General features: G+C 42.3%; 1 protein-coding gene across 9 annotated transcripts in view; it reads left to right on the forward strand.

Annotated features, from left to right (window-relative positions):
* Positions 1–22,719, forward strand: part of LOC140187120 (endonuclease V-like) — a 162,497-nt gene that overhangs the window by 24,398 nt on the left and 115,380 nt on the right. The gene's annotated exons all lie outside the window — the stretch shown is intronic.

Raw genomic sequence — 22,719 nt, forward strand, 5'->3', positions numbered from 1 at the left:
CTCTATTAAACTCTGGTTAGGTCACACTTGGAGTACTGTGTCCAGTTCTGGTCACCTCACTATAGAAGGATGTGGAAGCATTGGAAAGGGTACAGAGGAGATTTACCAGGATGCTGCCTGGTTTAGAGAGTATGAATTATGATCAGAGATTAAGGGAGCTAGGACTTTACTCTTTGGACAGAAGGAGGATGAGAGGAGACATGATAGAGGTGTACAAGATAATAAGAGGAATAGATAGAGTGGATAGCCAGCACCTCTTCCCCAGGGCACCACTGCTCAATACAAGAGGACATGGCTTTAAGGTAAGGGGTGAAAAGTTCAAAGGGGATATTAGATATTAGTTTTTTACTCAGAGACTGGTTGGTGCGTGGAATGCACTGCCTGAGTCAGTGGTGGAGGCAGATACACTTGTGAAGTTTAAGAGACTACTGGAAAGATATATGGAGGAATTTAAGGTGGGGGCTTATATGGGAGGCAGGGTTTGAGGGTCGGCACAACATTGTGGGCCAAAGGGCCTGTACTGTGCTGTACTATTCTATGTTCTATGTTAAGAGCTGTGAGGTAATGTTGCAGCACTATGAAACCCTGGTTAGACCACACTCTGAACACTGTGTTCAGCTCTGATTGTTTTATTGTAGGAAGCATGTGGAAGCGTTAGAGAGTGCACAGAGGAGATTTGCCAGGTTGCTGCATGGATTAGAGGGCATGTCTTACGAAGATAGATTGAGCAAGCTAGGGCTTTTCTCTTTGGAGCGAAGGAGGAAGAGAGGAGGCATGATTGAGATGTATAAGATGACAAGAGGTATAAATTGAGTGGATAGCCAGAGACATCTTCCCAGGGTGGAAATGGCGAATACAAGAGGGCAACACACATCAAAGTTGCTGGTGAACGCAGCAGGCCAGGCAGCATCTTTAGGAAGAGGTACAGTTGACGTTTCGGGCCGAGACCCTTCGTCAAGACTAACTGAAAGAAGAGCTAGTAATACAAGAGGGCATCATTTGAAGGTGAGTGGAGAAAAGTATAGAGAGAATGTCAGAAGTAAGTTCTTTACACAGAGAGTGGTGGGTGCATAGAGGCAGATATATTAGGGGTTTTTAAACAATCTTTTAGATATGCATATGGATGTTAGAAAAATAGAGGGCTATGCAGGAGGGAAGGGCTAGATTGATCTTAGAGCAGGTTAAAAGGTCAGCACAATATCATGGGCCAAAGGGCCTGTACTGTGCTGTAGCATTCTATGTTCTAAGACAGGACTTCCTCATAAGGATGACAGTCCCTGCATGGCAATTGAACAGTCAGCTATGATTGTTTGTGACCAGGCTGGAAGTGCCAGTGAAAGAATCCTGTTCAGTGCTTTATGCAGCAAATTCCTGATGGTTTCTGATCAGTGACAGCTGGAAGTCTGTAGGAAACTGGTTCTAGGTATGAATACCTGGTGTCAAATATTAAACACGTGAACATACTGCTGTTTTTATTGTTAGGATTCTAGATATTATACTAGATTGTAATAGCAGGATGCAATAGCATATTTTGACAATAAAAGCCTGGGGCTGAATTTTCACTCTCACCTGTAGGTGGGAATTGAAAAGAGAACTTAGTGTGAAGTGAGAGAAGGAATGTTCATTGTGCTGCATTTGGGATTTCTTTTTGACAATGTAAGAATGTAGCTTAAGAATCATTTACACAAGAGATTCTGCAGATGTTAGAAGTCTTGAGCTAGGTTCTGATAAAGGGTCTCAGCCCAAGACATCGACTATTTATTTCTCTCTGTACACACTGCCTGATTTGCTGAGTTTCTCTGGCATTTTGTGTGTATTGCTTAAAAATCATAAGTGTGGAGTTGAACTCTGGGGGTGGGGGGTGGAAACAGCTCATCAGCCACTGAGTTATCACTTGCCTACCTACTGACTGGAACAGCAAACAGATTCTGGGGGGTGGAGGTGGAGGTGGAGGTGGAGGTGGAGGTGGAGGTGGAGGTGGAGGGGGGTGCATTCGAGAAGTTTGCTGTCACAGGGCCAGTTGAGGATGAATATCCAGATCCTAAAAAGTGAATAAATAAATTTAAAAACATTTAGTGTAGATTCCTTCATGTGGTCTGGATGTGATGGATATAATCATAAAAAGTGAATCAAGTTCAAGTTTAATTGGTCATTCAACCCCATGCATGAATACAGCCAAATTAATCAGTATTCTTCGGGACCAAGATGCAAAACACAGTACTAACAGTCATACACAGCACAAGGCACAAATAATTACAATAGCAGTAAAACATACAGACACACAAAAATTAATATAGCCCAGGTCCCTGAGTATCATGGCCTGTAGATTGATGATGCTTGGGATGATTGTCCTGGAGCCACGTTTCTGCAAAACAAATACACATCAGTTCCTTATCACGGGCTAGTGCAGCTGTACTCTAGCTTGTCTTCCACCAAGTGAACAGTGGAGGGCAGCACTGAACTGAGGGACCAGCCCCCAACTCAGCCCCAACACCTGCCACACCACACTGCCTCCATGGCATCGGCACCTGGTCCATGTAACTAAGGCCACGCAGCTCCCCCATCATTGGTTTCGCCAATGAGCCAGTGAACTGGACTTATAACCATATAGCCATATAACAATTTCAGCACGGAAACAGGCCATCTCAGCCCTTCTAGTCGATGCCAAATGCCTACCCTCACCTAGTCCCATTTACCTGCACTCAGCCCATAACCCTCCATTCCTTTTCTGTCCATATACCTATCTAATTTTTTTTTAAATGACAAAATTGAACCTGCCTCTACCACTTCTGCTGGAAGCTCGTTCCACACAGCTACCACTCTCTGAGTAAAGAAGTACCCCCTCCTGTTACTCATAAACTTTTGCTCCTTAATTCTCAACTCATGTCCTCTTGTTTGAATCTCCCCTACTCTCAATGGAAAAAGCCTATTCACGTCAACTCTATCCCCCCTCATAATTTTAAATACCTCTATCAAGTGCCCCCTCAACCTTCTACACTCCAAAGAATAAAGACCCAACTTGTTCAACCTTTCTCTGTAACTTAGATGATGAAACCCAGGTAATTTCTAATAAATCTTCTCTGTACTCTTTCTATTTTGTTGACATCATTCTTATAATTTGGTGACCAGAACTGTACACAATACTCAAAAGTTGGCCTCACCAATGCCTTGTACAATTTTAACATTACATCCCAACTCCTATACTCAATGCTCTGATTTATAAAGGCCAGCATACCAAAAGCTTTCTTCACCACCCTATCCACATGAGATTCCACCTTTAGGGAACTATGCACCATTATTCCCAGATACCTCTGTTCTACTGCATTCCTCAATGCCCTACCATTTACCATGTATGTCCTATTTTGATTAGTCCTACCAAAATGTAGCACCTCACACTTATCAGCATAAAACTCCATCTGCCATCTTTCAGCCCACTCTTCTAACTGGCCCAAAACTCTCTGCAAGGTTTGAAAACCTACTTTATTATGCACAACGCCACATATCTTAGTATCATCTGCAGGATTCTGCATTACCAATGTTCAACAGGGCCTTTTGACCACAAGAAAAACATCCAAGACAATCATTTGCACCATTTGTTGGATCACACATCACCTTGAGTGGCTGTAACAGGCGGCAGCATGGCACACAACAATTCCAGCTCCACTGCCATCGAGCAACTTGCTGATAGGGTAGATCTGCTGAGCTTGATGTTCTTAATATACAGCAGTGTTTTGCGATTGTAAAAAAGATGAGTGATTACACCTTTGTTTGAAATAAAAACTTGATGTTTAGGGGAATCCAGCATTCATAATCATTCTCCAGAAGAGAAAAGGGACTTTGAAAAGATGACAGTGAGGTAAAGTTCAATGAGGTTCAGTGAATCTTGGTTCTTTGGAAACCACATCAGCCAATTTAGGTAACATTGCAGTGTTGGGGTGGAGATACAGTGGTATGCAAAAGTTTGGGCATCCCTGGTCAAAATTTCTGTTGCTGTGAATAGCTAAGCAAGTAAAAGATGAACTGATTTCCAAAAGGCATAAAGTTAAAGATGACACATTTCTTTAATATTTTAAGCAGGACAACTTTTTTATTTCCATCCTTTACAGTTTCAAAATAACAAAAAAGGAAAAGGGTCCGAAGCAAAAGTTTGGGCACCCTGCATAGTCAGTAAACAACAGGAATTCTGCAGATGCTGGAAATTCAAGCAACACACATCAAAGTTGCTGGTGAACGCAGCAGGCCAGGCAGCATCTCTAGGAAGATTTGGACGTTTCAGGCCAAGACGAAGGATCTCTTCCTAGAGATGCTGCCTGGCCTGCTGTGTTCACCAGCAACTTTGATGTGTGTTGCCTGCACAGTCAGTACTTAGTAACACCCCTTTTGGCAAGTATCACAGCTTGTAAATTCTTTCTGTAGCCAGTATCACGTACCCCGTGACGGGTTAAAGAACCAGCAGAAATGGAAAACACTTTGGAGTCCAGTATTGCTATTAACTAATAATATTTATTAGTAACTATGCAATACAGTAATATAAATGTAGATAAATCAAACAGGTTAGCAACGATTATATATAAGTAAGTATATCAGTAAGTGTGGAAATATATATGAAAAACCAAGCTTTTTAAAGTCCAGGGGTAAAAAGATACAGTCTTACGATGATGAGTAAAGTTCAGTTCAGTCCGTGGTTTTGAGTTGAGTAGTGATGGAGAGAGAGAGGGAGAGACATTTGAGTCTTCAGGTGAGCTGACGCCATGGATTTTCCTGTGTCGTCCAAAATCCTTTAAAAGTCACCGACTGTGACCACAATAAAGGGGACCGTTCTTCTGTGGTGGAATCATCAACCCAGGCAAAGGTTGGACACATGGACAACTCCCCACCGGTCACTCCTTTTTCTCACTGCAAGAGCCACTGATCGATCCGCCTGGTTGATCCTCCAAAAACCCACTTTTTCTGTGGGCACAACAAAGCTCATTCAGTGTCCCAAAAACATGTGCCTGAGGTCTATCATCTGACCTCCTATTTATCTCACTGTACTGACTACCAACTGCCATTCAAATAACTCCTCCTTCATTTGTCTGTGTAAGAAATGTACAAACAGGCAAATGTCCTTGGAGAAAGTATAAACATACTCCAGAGAAACTATAACATTGATTGTCCATCAAATAACACCGCCCTCGATCACCATAGCGACTTGCGAGCTGCCCGGTGCGCGCTCTCTCTCTCTCTCTAACTCAGCAGAAATCCAAAAGTTATTCTCGTGCCTTAAAGTGACAGTCCAAAAGTTAGTCTTCATCTCTGTCTCTCTTTTCAAAACAACATGTCGGTGTTAAATAACTCTCTCTCTCTCTTTTCAAAAACACAGTTCATAAGGGGTAATTCAGGACCCTGTCACACCAGCTAAGAGCCTTTCAATTCTTGTTTGGGAGATTTTCGCCCATTCTTCTGCAAAAGGCTTCTAAGTTCTGTGAGATTCTTGGGCCATCTTGCATGAACTGCTCTTTTGAGGTCTATCCACAGATTCTCGATGATGTTTAGGTCAGGGGACTGTGAGGGCCATGGCAGAACCTTCAGTTTGCGCCTCTTGAGGTAGTCCATTGTGGATTTTAAGGTGTGTTTAGGATCATTATCCTGTTGTAGAAGCCATCCTCTTTTCACCTTCAGCTTTTTTACAGACGGTGTGATGTTTGCTTCCAGAATTTGCTGGTATTTAATTGAATTCATTCTTCCCTCTACTAGTAAATGTTCCCCTTGCCACTGGCTTGCAACACAAGCCCAAAGCATGATTGATCCACCTCTGTGCTTAACAGTTGGAGAGGGGTTCTTCTCATGAAATTCTGCACCCTTTTTTCTCTAAACATACCTTTGCTCATTGTGGCCAAAAAGTTCTATTTTGACTTCATCAGTCCACAGGACTTGTTTCCAGAATGCATCAGGCTTGTTTAGATGTTCCTTTGAACCTTTTGAATAGAACTTTTTGGCCGCAATGAGCAAAGGTATGTTTGGAGAAAAAAGGGTGCAGAATTTCATGAAAAGAACACCTCTCCAACTGTTAAGCACGGGGGCGGATTGATCATGCTTTGGGCTTGTGTTGCAGCCAGTGGCATGGGGAACATTTCACTGGTAAAGGGAAGAATGAATTCAATTAAATACCAGCAAATTCTGGAAGCAAACATCAGACCGTCTGCAAAAAAGCTGAAGATGAAAAGAGGATGGCTTCTACAACAGGATAATGATCCTGAACACACCTCAAAATCCACAATGGACTACCTAAAGAGGCGCAAGATGAAGGTTTCGCCATGGCCCTCACAGTCCCCCAACCTAAATATCATTGAGAATCTATGGATAGACCTCAAAAGAGCAGTGCATGCAAGACGGCCCAAGAATCTCACAGAACTAGAAGCCTTTTGCAAGGAAGAATGGGCGAAAATCCCCCAAACAAGAATTGAAAGACTCTTAGCTGGCTACAGAAAGCATTTACAAGCTGTGATACTTGCCAAAGGGGGTGTTACTAAGTACTGCCATGCAGGGTGCCCAAACTTTTGCCTCAGGCCCTTTTCCTTTTTTGTTATTTTGAAACTGTAAAAGATGGAAACAAAAAAGTAATCTTGCTTAAAATATTAAAGAAATGTGTCATCTTTAACTTTATGCCTTTTGGAAATCAGGTCATCTTTTATTCCCTTAGCTATTCACAGTAACAGAAATTTTGACTGGGGTGCCCAAACTTTTGCATACCACTGTATGTCTCTACCGTCTCTACCAAAGAAGGTGTAAGGCGCTTCTTCCCTCCGCTAGCCTACAGGTCACCCTTAGATCAGGGTCATGTGAAGCCATGGGAACAGATGGTGGATGGTCGTATGAGCAGCTGATGCATATCAGAGGCAGACAATCTCTGAAGAGTATTGATAACAGCTGGGGTCACCTGTCTTGTAAAAAGACACTGCCCAGAAGAAGGCAATGGCAAACCACTTCTGTAGAAAAACCTGCCAAGAACAATCATGGTCACAGAGACCATGATCGCCCGTGTCAAGCGACCCGGCACATAATGACGATGATGTAGCTCTAAAAAAAAACTCTGGTTAGACCACACGTGGAGTATTGTATTCAGTTCTGGTCCCTTCATTATAGGAAGGATGTGGAAGATTTGGAAAGGGGTCAGAGGAGATTTACCAGCATGTTGCCTGGATTGGAGAGCATGCTTTAGGGGATAGGTTGAGCAAGCTCGGGCTTTTCTCTTTGGAGTGAAGGAGGATGAAAGGTGACTTGATAGTGGTGTACAAGGTGATAAGTGGCAAAGTGGACAGCCAGAAACTTTTTTCCTAGAGTGGAAATGGCTAATATAGTAAGGTATGATGTTAAGGTAATTAGAGGGAAGTATAGGGGGAATGTCAGAGGTGTTTTTTTACACAAAGTGTGGTGGGTGCATGGATCGCTCTGCCAGGGGTGGTGGTAGAGGCAAATGCATTAAGGACATTTAAGAGATTCTTAGAAAGAAAAATGGAGGGCTATGGGGGAGGGTAGGGCTAGATTGATCTTACTAAAGGGTCAGCACAGCATTGTGGGCTGAATGGCCTCTACTGCTCTAGTTCAATTTGTGTAGAGCAACTGCTCAGCTGTAGCTTGAACATATAAACTTCTGTATTCGCAGAGGTGATCGTGCTACCAGTAGGTCTGACACCATTTTTGTCTCACCGAAATGCCAATTGCAACAGTTTAAATACATTGTTTGATTAGATTAAGTAATTGAGAATTAAGGCTGATTTATACTTGTGTGTACTAGCTTACGCCGTAGCCTATGCAAGTGGGCCACGCCGTTGTGAGCATTTATACTTGTGCGTTGCTCTGCAATTCACCGCCAAAACGCGAGTTGGCGGTGGGGCTTCTGTGCCACTGTGTTGAGTTTTTTCACATTGAAACTCAACACGAAGAAACTCAAACTTCAAACAACGGTGACTGAAGCTGAAGGAGGGTGAATTTTCTATGCTTGTCCGGCCACTGAGAGACATGGACAAGGAAATACATTCCAAATATTTTCGGATGTTGGCAGGTAGATTTGACGATTTAGTTTATCATCTCCAACAATTTATTTTGCATCAGTGTACGCACAGCATACTCAGAGACTGGCAATCACTATTCAAGTTTTACCTTCAGGTGGAAGTCAGCAGGCTGTAGCAGCTAGCTACAAACTGGCATCAAGCACAGGGTCCTCCATAATTTCAGAGGTCTGTAAAGCTTTATGGAAAGCATTGCAGCCAGAGTTCCTTCCCTGCCCTTCAGTCGCCCAATGGGAAGCTATTGCAGCGTAGGAGGAAATGCGATGCTCCCAAGCGGACCAATCACACTTGTTGAGGTCTGCGTTGCCGCGACATGTAGTTACATTTTGGGAGAGGTGCGCGTTAGGCTACGATGTAGGGTTCAGTGTAGTGTACAGTGTAGGTACACAGCTACGCCGTACCTACGGCGTACATTTGACGCAGAAGTATAAATCAGCCTTTAATAGGTGTTTTCTCCAGAATGTATTTCTAATGTTGCTTCACATCATTTCTTTTGAGAACCCAAGATAAAACTGTACCAACCTGTGCAATCAAACCTAATGTTTAATCTACAATACCATGAATGCTTACCCAAGCTGGATTGCTCTCTTACATTCTAAGTGAGAACTGCAGAGCTCCATCCATTAGATTTTGACACGCACTGTTTTCTCAGGGAACAGTCTACCCATCCATAATTCTAAGGAATCTTAGCAAGACCACCCACTGAACACTGACAAAAATCTTGTGCAATTTACAAGTGTTGGTACGTGGCCAAGTGGTTAAGGTGTTTGTCTAGTGATTCAAAGGTCGCTAGTTTGAGCCTTGGCTGAGGCAGCGTGTGTGTCCTTGAGCAAGGCACTTAACCACACATTGCTCTGCGATGACACTGGTGCCAAGCTGTATGGGTCCTAATGCCCTTCCCTTGGACAACATTGATGGCGTGGAGAGGGGAGACTTGCAGCATGGGCAACTGCTGGTCTTCCATACAACCCTGCCCAGGCCTGCGTCCTGGAAACCTTCCAAGGTGCAAATCCATGGTCTCATGAGACTAACAGATGCCTACAATTCACAAGACTGTAACTGGTCGCTAAAACTGAGGGACAATGTCAGTAAAGAGTGATAAAATGGTACTTTGCATCTGAACAGAGGAAATGCGTGAAGGTGAGCTACAGTCTGAGATCAGATTCCATGACTTTGAGGAAAATCTGGGCACCATCTGCATGATACAAAAATATTCAGAAACAGGTTAGACTTTATATTTAAAAATAAATATATATGAGAAATCAGTGAGTTTTACAGGATCTTGTGAAACTCTATCTGGAATATTTTATTCTTCATTAGGGATTCCTTCCTTTGGCAAGTGACAAATGTAACACAAATCATTGAAGAAGTATGAGGCAGCATCCATAGAAACTGCAGCCAAATTATTGGCAGATCTAGACAATGTGAAAGGACTTGCTGTGGTGGAGCATTTGGACATTTAAATTTTGATAAAATAAGGAAATGTTGGCTCAAGAAGGAGTCTTTTTCATCCAATTTTCTTTTAAATGGATATGGCTGTGAAGGACTGGAGAAAGTCTTATGTTAAATTCTTCAGAAGGTTCTTGATAGGGTCCCACTTTGAAGATCAGTGGTTGAGTTAAAATCTGCAACCAAACACAATATTACCTACATCTCCATCCACAGGCAGTGACCTGTATTATTTCTAACATAGTTCTTTAACGTTTTCAGCATGTTGCCGATTTTGCTTTGAGCTTATAGCTCTTAGTCACATTGAGTTATAATTACCCCACCTCCTGGACTTGCTGCCAGCAGTCCATGCCGCCATCTTTAATCTGGACAGATCCAAACAGTTAAAGCCATTCCTGTGGAGTCGGGCAGTGAGCTGTAATAAAATATTGGCCATAGCAATGCTTCTGATGCTCAGATCCTTAATATCTTTCAATGTTGCTTCAAAAACTCCTTAAGACAAAAGCACATTTAAATTTTAAAAATGATTTTAAAAATTGTATTTTCTATAAGTACCTTTTCCTTCTAATCTACATTTCCATTCAGATCCTCTTATCAGGTCTGGGGAAACCCAGTAGGAGAGAATTGCACACTTTAAATGCTGGAGGAACTCAGCAAGTCAGGCAGCAATCTATGGAGAGGAACAAAGAGTCACTGCTTTGGGCCGAGTCCCTATTGTAGAATCTCGGCCCGAAACATCAACTCTTTATTCCCCTCCATCGATGATGCCTGACCTGCTGTGTTCCTCCAGGTATGCGTGTTACTCTGGATTCCCAGTGTCTGCAGAATCTCTAGTGTTTAGAAAAGAATTGTCCATTTGTAGCCCAATGACGAAATAGAGTGAGACCTGCTGTTTATCACTGAGCTCATCTCAGACTCAACAGTCTGCGTAAGACTCAGCATCATCAGTTCTGCTGGAACTGCCAACCACATCAGCCCGCTGCCTTACTCTTCCATATCCTCTACTCTATATGGATCTAATCTGATAATATTGTGTGATAAACTAGAAGTGTGAGGAGGAGGAGGAGGAAGAGGAGGAGGAAAGGGAAGACTGCCAGAATAAATTCTTAAACCTAATTTAAATTCTAGTTATTTTGTTGTGCTATTTTTTTCTCTCCCTTTTCCTACTGAAATTGCACTGCACTATAATTGATTTTGTCAACACACAAGTTGTTACGAAGATTTTATGCCTCACTTGTATCAACATATTGTTTAGGCATATGCTAGCAATAGAATGTTCACTATACAGCACTTTTCAGAATTTGTTATAAGGTTATAGAAACAAGTCCTTCCGCCTGTCTAGTCCACGCCGGATGATTATTCTGCCGAGTTCCATCGACCTGCTTCTGAACTATCAGCCTCCATAACCCTCCTATCCATTTACTTATTCAAATTCCTCATTTATGCTGAAATCAAACTTGCATTCATCTCTTCGGTTGGCAGCTCGTTCCACACTCTCATCACCCCCTGAGTGAAGATGTATGCCCTCATATTTGCCTTCTATATATTTCTCCTTTCACTCTTTCACTAGACCTTCTAGTTCTAGTCTCACCCAACCTCATAATTTTATGTACCTCTATCAAATCTCCCCTCATTCTCTTGTGTTCTAGGGAATAAAGTTCTAACCTGTTCAACCTTTTCCTATAACTCAGGTCCTCAAGTCCCAGCAACATCTTTCAGGTTTTCTCTGCACTCTTTTAATCTTATTGATACCTTTTCTGTAAGTAGATGACCAGAACTGAACACAATACACCAAGTTAGACCTCACCAATATCTTATACAACTTCAACATAATATCCCAGCTCCAGTACTCAGTACTTTGATTTATGAAGTTCAATGTGCCAAAAACTCTTTTTACGACCCTATCTACCTGAGATAACACTTTCAAGGAATTATGGACCTATATTCCCGGATGCATCTGTTCTTCCTCACTCCTCAGTACTCTACTGTTCCCTGTCTAAGTCCTGGCCTGGTTTGTCTTCCCAAAGTGCAACACTTCAAACTTGTCTGCATTAAAAGACACACTCATCAACACTCATCATATAAAGGATGTAAGGAAATGCATTATTATGCTAACATATTAGCTTGGATTTGCTGAACAGAAACTCTTGCGTTGGACATCAGGTTTTAAACTCTTGCGTTGTCATAGAGTACTAGAACCATGCAGTAAAGAAACAGCTTCAGCCACTATGTTTAAAGATAAAGACTGGCTGTATTTGTTACATGTACAATGAAACAAATGCATTGCCTGCGTCGACAACCAAGGCAGTCCGAGGACTGTGCTAGGGCAGCCCACAAGTGTCACCGCACTTCCGGCACTAACATTGCATGCCCACAGCTCACCGATCCTAACCATCTGTCTTTGGAATTTGGAGGAAACCGGAACACCTGAAGGAACCCACGCGCTCTTAGGGAAAACACGGTAGTGGCACTGTAGCGTAGTGGTTAGCATAACACTTTACAGTACAGGCGACCTGGGTTCAATTCCCGCCACTGCCTGTAAAGCGTTTGTAAGTTCTCCCCGTGACTGCGTGGGTTTCTTCTGGGTGCTCAGTTTTCCTCCCACATTCCAAAGACATACTGGCTGGCAGATTATAAATTGTCCTGTGATTAGCCAGTGATTAGTCACATAATTAATGCTTCCAGGCTGCTGCATCGGCAAGTTTGCGGCGCTGGAGGTTCATGGCAGGGAGAGTTTTTCTTCCTTCTACCGTCTGCGTGAGATGATGGGACTTTCGAAAGACTTTGAGAATTTTTTTAAAACAGCCCATGATCTGTTCTTTATCAAATTACGGCATTGCTTTGCACTGTTGTAACTATATGTTATAATTATGTGGTTTTCGTCAGTTTTTCAGTCTTGGTTTGTCTTGTGTTTCTGTGATATCATTCTGGAGGAACATTGTATCATTTCTTAATGCATGCATTACTAAATGACAATAAAAGAGGACTGAGTGTCCTCATAATCTAATCTAATGTTAATCAGGTGATTGCTGGTTGGCATGGCTCGCAGGGCCTATTCTGCGCTGTATCTCATAAATAAATAAAACTCCTTACAGACAGTAAACATAGAAACATAGAAAATAGGTGCAGAAGAAGGCCATTCGGCCCTTTGAGCCTGCACCGCCATTTATTATGATCATGGCTGATCATCCAACTCAGAACCCTGCACCAGCCTTCCCTCCATAACCTCTGATCCCCGTAGCCACAAGGGCCATATCTAACTCCCTCTTAAATATAGCCAATGAACCGGCCTCAACTGTTTCCTGTGGCAGAGAATTCCACAGATTCACCACTCTCTGTGTGAAGAAGTTTTTCCTAATCTCAGTCCTAAAAGGCTTCCCCTTTATCCTCAAACTGTGACCCCTTGTTCTGGACTCCCCCAACATCAGGAACAATCTTCCTGCATCTAGCCTGTCCAATCCCTTTAGGATTTTATACGTTTCAATCAGATCCCCCCTCAATCTTCTAAATTCCAACGAGTACAAGCCTAGTTCATCCAGTCTTTCTTCATGTGAAAGTCCTGCCATCCCTGGAATCAATCTGGTGAACCTTCTTTGTACTCCCTCTATGGCAAGGATGTCTTTCCTCAGATTAGGGGACCAAAACTGCACACAATACTCCAGGTGTGGTCTCACCAAGGCCTTGTACAACTGCAGTAGTACCTCCCTGCTCCTGTACTCGAATCCTCTCACTATAAATGCCAGCATACCATTCGCCTTTTTCACCGCCTGCTGTACCTGCATGCCCACTTTCAATGACTGGTGTATAATGACACCCAGGTCTCGTTGCACCTCCCCTTTTCCTAATCGGCCACCATTCAGATAATAAACTGTTTTCCTATTTTTGCCACCAAAGTGGATAACTTCACATTTATCCACATTAAATTGCATCTGCCATGAATTTGCCCACTCACCCAACCTATCCAAGTCACCCTGCGTCCTCTTAGCATCCTCCTCACAGCTAACACTGCTGCCCAGCTTCGTGTCATCCGCAAACTTGGAGATGCTGCATTTAATTCCCTCATCCAAGTCATTAATATATATTGTAAACAACTGGGGTCCCAGCACTGAGCCTTGCGGTACCCCACTAGTCACCGCCTGCCATTCTGAAAAGGTCCCGTTTATTCCCACTCTTTGCTTCCTGTCTGCTAACCAATTCTCTATCCTCATCAATACCTTACCCCCAATACCGTGTGCTTTAAGTTTGCACACTAATCTCCTGTGTGGGACCTTGTCAAAAGCCTTTTGAAAATCCAAATATACCACATCCACTGGTTCTCCCCTATCCACTCTACTAGTTACATCCTCAAAAAATTCTATGAGATTCGTCAGACATGATTTTCCTTTCACAAATCCATGCTGACTTTGTCCGATGATTTCACCGCTTTCCAAATGTGCTGTTATCACATCTTTGATAACTGACTCCAGCAGTTTCCCCACCACTGACGTTAAGCTAACCGGTCTATAATTCCCTGGTTTCTCTCTCCCTCCTTCTTTAAAAAGTGGGGTTACATTAGCCACCCTCCAATCCTCGGGAACTAGTCCAGAATCTAACGAGTTTTGAAAAATTTTTCACTAATGCATCCACTATTTCTTGGGCTACTTCCTTAAGCACTCTGGGATGCAGACCATCTGGCCCTGGGGATTTATCTGCCTTTAATCCCTTCAATTTACCTAACACCACTTCCCTACTAACATGTATTTCGCTCAGTTCCTCCATCTCACTGGACCCTCTGTCCCCTACTATTTCTGGAAGATTATTTATGTCCTCCTTAGTGAAGACAGAACCAAAGTAATTATTCAATTGGTCTGCCATGTCCTTGCTCCCCATAATCAATTCATCTGTTTCTGTCTGTAGGGGACCTACATTTGTTTTTACCAGTCTTTTCCTTTTTACATATCTATAAAAGCTTTTACAGTCAGTTTTTATGTTCCCTGCCAGTTTTCTCTCATAATCTTTTTTCCCCTTCCTAACTAAGCCCTTTGTCCTCCTCTGCTGAACTCTGAATTTCTCCCAGTCCTCAGGTGAGCCACTTTTTCTGGCTAATTTGTATGCTTCTTCTTTGGAATTGATACTATCCCTAATTTCTCTTGTCAGCCACGGGTGCACTACCTTCCTTGATTTATTCTTTTGCCAAACTGGGATGAACAATTGTTGTAGTTCATCCATGCAATCTTTAAATGCTTGCCATTGCATATCCACCGTCAATCCTTTAAGTGTCATTTGCCAGTCTATCTTAGCTAATTCACGACTCATACCTTCAAAGTTACCCCTCTTTAAGTTCAGAACCTTTGTTTCTGAATTAACTATGTCACTCTCCATCTTAATGAAGAATTCCAGCATATTATGGTCACTCTTACCCAAGGGGCCTCTCACGACAAGATTGCTAATTAACCCTTCCTCATTGCTCAAAACCCAGTCTAGAATAGCCTGCTCTAGTTGGTTCCTCGACATGTTGGTTCAAAAAACCATCCTGCATACATTCCAAGAAATCCTCTTCCTCAGCACCTTTACCAATTTGGTTCACCCAATCTACATGTAGATGTGAAGTCACCCATTATAACTGCTGTTCCTTTATTGCACACATTTCTAATTTCCTGTTTAATACCATCTCCAACCTCACTACTACTATTAGGTGGCCTGTACACAACTCCCACCAGCGTTTTCTGCCCCTTAGTGTTATGCAGCTCTACCCATATCGATTCCACATCTTCCCGGCTTATGTCCTTCCTTTCTATTGCGTTAATCTCATCTTTAACCAGCAACGCCACCCCACCTCCTTTTCTTTCATGTCTATCCCTCCTGAATATTGAATATCCCTGAACGTTGAGCTCCCATCCTTGGTCACCCTGGAGACATGTCTCTGTGATCCCGACTATATCATAATCATTAATAACAATCTGCACTTTCAATTCATTCACCTTGTTACGAATGCTCATTGCATTGACACACAAAGTCTTCAGGCGCTCTTTTACAACTCTCTTAGCCCTTATACAATTATGTTTAAAAGTGGCCCTTTTTGATGCTTGCACTGGATTTGTCGGCCTGCCACTCTTACTCTTCTCCTTACTACTTTTTGCTTCTACCCTCACTTTACACCCCTCTGTCTCTCTGCACTGGTTTCCATCCCCCTGTTGTGAACTAACCTCCTCTCGCCTAGCCTCTTTAATTTGATTCCCACCCCCCAACCATTCTAGTTTAAAGTCACCTCAGTAGCCCTCGCTAATCTCCCTGCCAGGATATTGGCCCCCCTAGGATTCAAGTTTAACGGGAATTAAACCCTGACTGGTGATCGCTGGCGGTGTAAAGCATTGTGCTAACTGCTACACAACTGGGGCTGCCCAGTACTGATCGTCAAGTATCTGCCTAAGCTCATCTTCACTAGCACTAGGTCCAAAGTATTCTGTGCCTCTGCAGCTCAGGTTCTCATCTTAGTGATTCTTAGATATTGTGAGATACCTGCTGCCATCTCCTTTGAGTTGTTTCATAGGATCCCCTATGAACCTCAGCTTAAACCTATGCCTTCTCGTCTTTAGATACTTTTACTATGGGGTAAAGTTCCCTGTCAATGCCTCTCATAACTTTTTATACATTTATCAGCTCCCATTCCCCATCCTCCTCTACTCTTAAGGAAAACAAGCCCAACTTGTCTGAACTGTTACATTTTAGACAATGTCCTGCTCTTCACCCTCTCCAGTGCAGTCTCATCCTTCCTATTGCGTGCACATAAAACGCTTCAGTTGTGATCCCTGACTTGCATCTTGCAGTCTCTGACCTGAAGCTGAGTGACAAGTCCCATCCTGGCACTGGGACCTTGAGTGACAAAAGTAATTCTTGTTGGCAAGTCCTGCAATAAAATCCTCCGAAAGCAACATTGATTGGCTACAAAGTCCCAGCCCCACGTTGGCAGTCAGTCAAGGTTATCAAGATTTTTTTGGTGCATTTGATAGTCAGCAAAATTAAAAAAGTTAGAATCACCTGAAAGCACTTTTAAACAATTAAACATTGCTGCATAAACAACATTTTGTGGGGGTGGGGGCTATGGCACAGGATCGGGAAAAACTGCAGAAGATTGTAAGCTCAGTCAGCTCCATCATGGGTGCTGGCCTATCGCAGCATCAAGGACATCTTCAAAAGGCAATGCCGCAAAAAAAGCGGCATTCATTATTAAGGACCCCCACCACCTAGGACATGCTCTTTTCTCATTTCTGCCATCGGAGAGGAGGTACAAGAGATTGAAGGCACACACTCGTTGTTTTAGGAACAGCTGGTATGGGAACTGTACTTCCCTCAATCACAGGACTCTGCATAGAGTGGTGTGGGCAGCCCAGCGCATCTGTGGTTGTGAACTTCCCACTACTCAGGACATTTACAAAGATAGATGTGTAAAAAAGGACCAAAGGATCATTTTGGACCTGAGTCACCCCAACCACAAACTGTCCCAGCTGCTACCATCCAGGAAATGATACCACAGCATTAAAGCCAGGGCCAACAGGCTCCGGGACAACCTCTTCCACCAGGCCATGAGAATGATTAATTTACCCTTACACAATTGTATTTCTAAGCTATATTGACTGCTCTGTTGTATATCCTACTACACATACTACTTTTTACAAATTACTATAATTTGCACATTGTGCATTCAGATGGAGACGTAATGTAAATATTTTTACTCCTCATGTACATAAAGGATGTAATAAATAAAGTCAAAGTCAATTCTTCCCCTCCATCATCAAATTTTTAAATGGTCAATAAACCAAGCCATGAATACCAACTTAATCTTTTTTCTTTCTTTTTGCTCTATTTATTTAATTTGATTACTTAATAATATAAAATATCCAAATATCCAGACCTGCCCCTCGGTGTTTTTGCACTACCTTACTTTCCATTTTTCTATTTCCTATTTATGATTTATAATTTAAATTTTTAATATTTACTATCGATTTGTAATCCAGGGAGCGGGAAGCGCAGAATCAAATGTCACTGTGATGATTGTATATTCTAGTATCAGTTGTTTGGGGACAATAAAGTATATATACTTTGTATTGATATTTGTGGTTTTATATGTATTGCACTCTACTGCTGCCACAAAGCAACAAATTTCACAACATTTGTCTGTGATATAATTTACACTTTCTTCGTTTGGTCGCAGTTGTAAAATCTCCATTGAAGTGGTTGGGCTTGCAGATTCTGACCTAACTTACAATAAGTGAGCCGATTCCCCCTCCTTCATAGCAAGTCTACAAGATGGTGCTGAGCTCTATCTCCATTGAGCCATGGCTCAGGTTTAGATGTTTTTTAGGTTTGTAAAGGTGGTTTGGGGGATAGAGAGGGGACTTAGGGGTCAGGTTAGGGTTTAAGGATAGGATGAGGAGGAATAAAAGTCAGTAAGTCTCTGCTCTGCTATAAAAGACCAGTGACACAGACATGCAATGTCCATGATCAGATGTTGGGCTGGCAGAACGAGGACGAGGGCCCACAAGGTCAGTGAGTTGTCAGCGGGTGCCGGAGTTGGAGTTCCGTGCGAGCAAGAGGAATGAGGTCCAATAACCCCCTGCGTTCACGATTCAGAGAGACCGAAGTTCAGGCAATTGCGGAGCCTGAGGCATAATGTTCGGCGATCGATGTCAAGGATCAAGGCCTGAGGGTCAAATTGGAAGTCCAGAAGTCAAGGCCTATTGGCTGATCCTAGTCTATGAATCTCTGCGAGTTCACTAAGGAGGTCAAAGCCCAGTGTGTGCAGGCACAAGTCTATGTCCACTGGAGTTTGCAGCTGGAGGCCTGTCCTGGGGTTAAAGGACAGTGTATGCACGTGGGAGGGAGGATCAAGGCTTGTTTTGCTGTCATTGTTTTGTTGCTTGTTGTGTTCTGTCGAGCATTGTGAGCACGTTCTCTCCTGTACGTTTGCGCCAGAATGTGTGGCGACACTTGCGAGCTGTCCCCCTCAGCTTACCTTCAGATGTTGGTTGGTAACGCTCACGACGCAGTCACTGTACATTACGATGTACAGGTGATCAATAAACATGAATCTTGACTCTTCGAACTCCAGCATTAGATTCCATGTGCAATCTTGTGATGGACAGCCACCAGGGAATCACTGACGGAGCTTAACCACCAGACTTGGCACTTCTGCACACCAATAGTAAATACAGGCAGCTCCATATAAAATTCAGTCTAAGCTCTTGTTGCTGTATCATGTCTGCGTGAATCAAAATTACATATTTACTTTGACTTGTTGAATTTTGGAAGACTAATTTTGATAGACTGGGTACTGTTGGACTCCCGGTTTGATGTGTGATATCTATATGTTGTTCGCTCGTCTTTTGCCGTTTGCCCAATTTGTTCTTTTTCCGCAAACAACAGGAATTCTGCAGATGCTGGAAATTCAAGCAACACACATCAAAGTTGCTGGTGAACGCAGCAGGCCAGGCAGCATCTGTAGGAAGAGGTGCAGTCGACATTTCAGGCTCGGCCTGAAACGTCGACTGCACCTCTTCCTACAGATGCTGCCTGGCCTGCTGCGTTCACCAGCAACTTTGATGTGTGTTGCTTGTTCTTTTTCTGCATGTTTGGGTGTTTGATAGTTTCTTGAACGGTTTCCATGGTGTTCTTTGTTTTGTGGCATTCTGTGGGAGGACGAATCTCAAAGTTGTGTTCTGTATGCATACTTCAGTAATAAATGTACTTTGACTTTAGGAATCTTTGAATCAATATTTAAACCTGGTTGTCATAGAAATTACAGTGCAGTTTTCAGTCATTTGTCCCAACTGGTCAAGTGTTCATACATTACGCTTCTCAGATGGTGTATTCAAAAACCTCAAAACCATCTCACATTTCCTGCCATTGATTTTTATAGGTCAGCCCTTTTCCCGTACTTATCAGAATCTTTTCTGGGGCATCAGAATTAATTACTGATCCTTCTATTTCAGTGCCATTGACATATTTGGAACCACTCTTTCCCCAGTCAATCGCTCGGTTCGTGGTCCAAATCATTTATTTATGCGTTAGACAGAATAGTATCCTACTGAACACAGAATAGCCACCCACTTCCAAGTGCTGAGAAGCTATCAATAGCTTCCTTCATTTCCTCCCTTTTACCAGCTTTTAATCATCCCTTTGTTCTTGTTGCCATTATGTCCACCAATACCTTCCTGTCAGATGACTTTTCAAAGGCTTTCAGAAGGCCATTGAATACTATTCACTTTCAAGGTCTCTGCAACTCATGCACTCCGTTTTACTGATTTACTTTTTTTAATTGTTTGTACAATTTGTCTTCTTTTGCATGTTGGTTGTTTGTTGGTCTTTGTATAATTTTTTTGTAAGTTCTATTGCATTTTTTTATTCTCATGTAAACACCTGCAAGAAAATCAAAGTTCAAAAGTTTGAAGTAAATTTATAATCAAAGTGCGTATATGTCACCAAACACTACCCTGAGTTTCATTTTCTTGTGGGCATTCATAGTAGGTAGAAAGAAATACAATGGAATCAATGAAAAACTACACACAAAGACAGCCAAACAACCAATGTCCAAAAGAAGAAACAGCGTGCAAATACAAAAATAACAAATATTAATAATAAATAAGTAAATAACATTGAGAACTGAGTTTTAGGGCCTGTGAAAGTGAGTCTGTAGGTTGTGGAATCAGTTCAAAGTTCAAAGTAAATTTACTATCAAAGTACGTATATGTCACCATATGCTACCCTGCGATTCATTTCCTTGTGGAAATTCACAGTAGATTCAAAGAAACACACAGAATCAATGGAAAACTACACAGAAAGTCAGACAAACAACAAATGTGCATAAGGAGACAAATTGCGCAATTGCAAAAAAACCAACAAGAATAATATTGAAAATGTGAGTTACATAGTTCTTCTATAGGTGATATAATTGTTTGAGGTGAGTGACGTTATCCACACTGGTTCAGGAGTCTGGTGGTTGTAGGGTAATAACTGTTGCTGAACCTGGCGCTGTGGGACCTAAGGCTCCTGTACTTCCACATCGATGGCATGGTCTGGATAGTGGATGTTGCTTTTTAGTGGCATTACTCTTGGTAGATGAGCTCACTGGTGGGGATGGCTTTTCCTGAGATGGCCTGGGATGCATCCACTACTTTTGGTAGGTTTTTCCTCACATGGGTGTTGATGTTTCCATACCAGGCTTTATGATGAATCTCAAGGTAGCCTATGGTGATAAATACATACTTTGAGTATAAATTTACTTTGATTTTGGAACGTTAAATACCACACTAAATGCATGTTATCCACCAGCAGTGTTGACCACCTCCTCACAGAACTCTTCCCATCCCTTTGAATTTTTGATTATTCCATTCTTTATTAAGTATTCCAGTTTTTTTTCTGCTTCAGATGTTTAATGACCTGTCACCAGCTTAGTTATTTTTGCACAGAGGTTATTACATGAGTTACTTACAAATCCTCCAGGGAGGAGAATGGCATCTGGATTGTATTTAACAACACATTTTGCAAACTTGTGCTGCCATGATCTGTATGAATAAAGTCACCTGGTGCTTGAGATGAGTAAGTGAGCGGTAGTGATGTATGGATCTGAGAGTATTTTCTCCACAAGCCTTCAGCTGAATAATAGAAGATAAATATAAACGCAAAGGAAAAAGAACACTCGCTCTTAGTGGCCAACCTTCACAGAGTACCTGTCAATTCACATTCTCAAGCCAGCTTCAGTTAAGACCTTTTATTTATTCCCTGTGTTTTGCTCAGTTATGAGTTTCTCTGCAAGCCCTTTGACAGGATTGGTTTAACTTAGTCTTTGTTGATAAGTAGCAACATCACTGAGCTGTTCATTATGAACCATAAGCCAGACTGAAAGTATTTTCAGAAATTGAGCAATCATCGTGACAGAAACACACACATTTTATACATTTTTAATATATTTATCTACGTATATCCATGTCTATATGTATATATATGGATCAACAAGGTATATACATACATATCTGTATTCATACTTCGATAATCAATACACTTTGAATTTTGAACTTTTTGAACTAAATGGGTGTTTCTACCTTGTGCACCTTGACCCTTAGTTCTAAGTGCCCTCTTGAAGGGAATGTCAAGGGAAATTATCTAAATGGAGAGAGGCTGAAAATGAGTGAGGTATGGAGAGATCTAGGTATGTCATTCAAAAAGCTAGCAGGCCCAATGAGAAGGTAAACTGTATTTTGGTCTTCATTGCCAAGCACCTGGAGTTCAAGAATAGCGAGGTTTCGCTGCAGTTGTACAGTTGTGCAGTTGCATCAGCTGGAGAGCTGCATACAGTTTTCGTCCCTTGACCAATAAAAAAATACGAATTTTGGAGGCAGCATAAGGAGGCTAATTGCGGGGATGAGAGAGCTGTCTCACCAAGAAAGACTAAACAGTTTGGGCCTGTTCTCCTTGGAGCTTAGAACTAAGTAATTAAACTATCCAACACATCACCGGCAAGAGCCTACCTGCTATCAAGGACATATATCCTGAAAGGTGTTGGAAAAATGCCAGAAACATCATGAAGGATCCCACCCACCCTGTTTATGGACTGTTTGTCCCACTCCCATCAAGGAAGAGGCTATGCAGCATCCACGCCAGCACCACCAGACTCAAAATCAGTTACTTCCCCCAAGCAGTAAGGCTGATCAACACCTCCACCATCTAACCCACCACCAATACTTTACCATTTTGTCAATCACCTTATATACAGACACTCCTGTGGCTAGCATCACTTTCTATTCATACAGTCTATGTATATAAGCTAATCTAATGCAGTTATGTTTATTGTGCTTTCATGCTTATTGTGTTTTTGCATTGGATTCAGAGTAACAATCATTTTAGACCATAAGATAAAGGAGCAGAAGTAGGCCATTCGGCCCATCGAGTCTGCTCCGCCATTTTATCATGAGCTGATCCATTTTATCCTATTTAGTCCCACTGCCCCGCCTTCTCACCATAACCTTTGATGCCCTGGCTACTCAGATACCTATCAATCTCTGCCTTAAATACACCCAATGACTTGGCCTCCACTGCTGCCCATGGCAACAAATTCCATAGATTCACCACCCTGTGACTAAAAAAATTTTTTCGCATTTCTATTCTGAAAGGGCGCCCTTCAATCCTGAAGTCATGCCCTCTCGTACTAGACTCCCCCATCATGGGAAACAACTTTGCCACATCC

The sequence above is a fragment of the Mobula birostris genome, chromosome 24 (genome assembly GCF_030028105.1).
Source record: "Mobula birostris isolate sMobBir1 chromosome 24, sMobBir1.hap1, whole genome shotgun sequence".
Taxonomy (NCBI): domain Eukaryota; kingdom Metazoa; phylum Chordata; class Chondrichthyes; order Myliobatiformes; family Myliobatidae; genus Mobula; species Mobula birostris.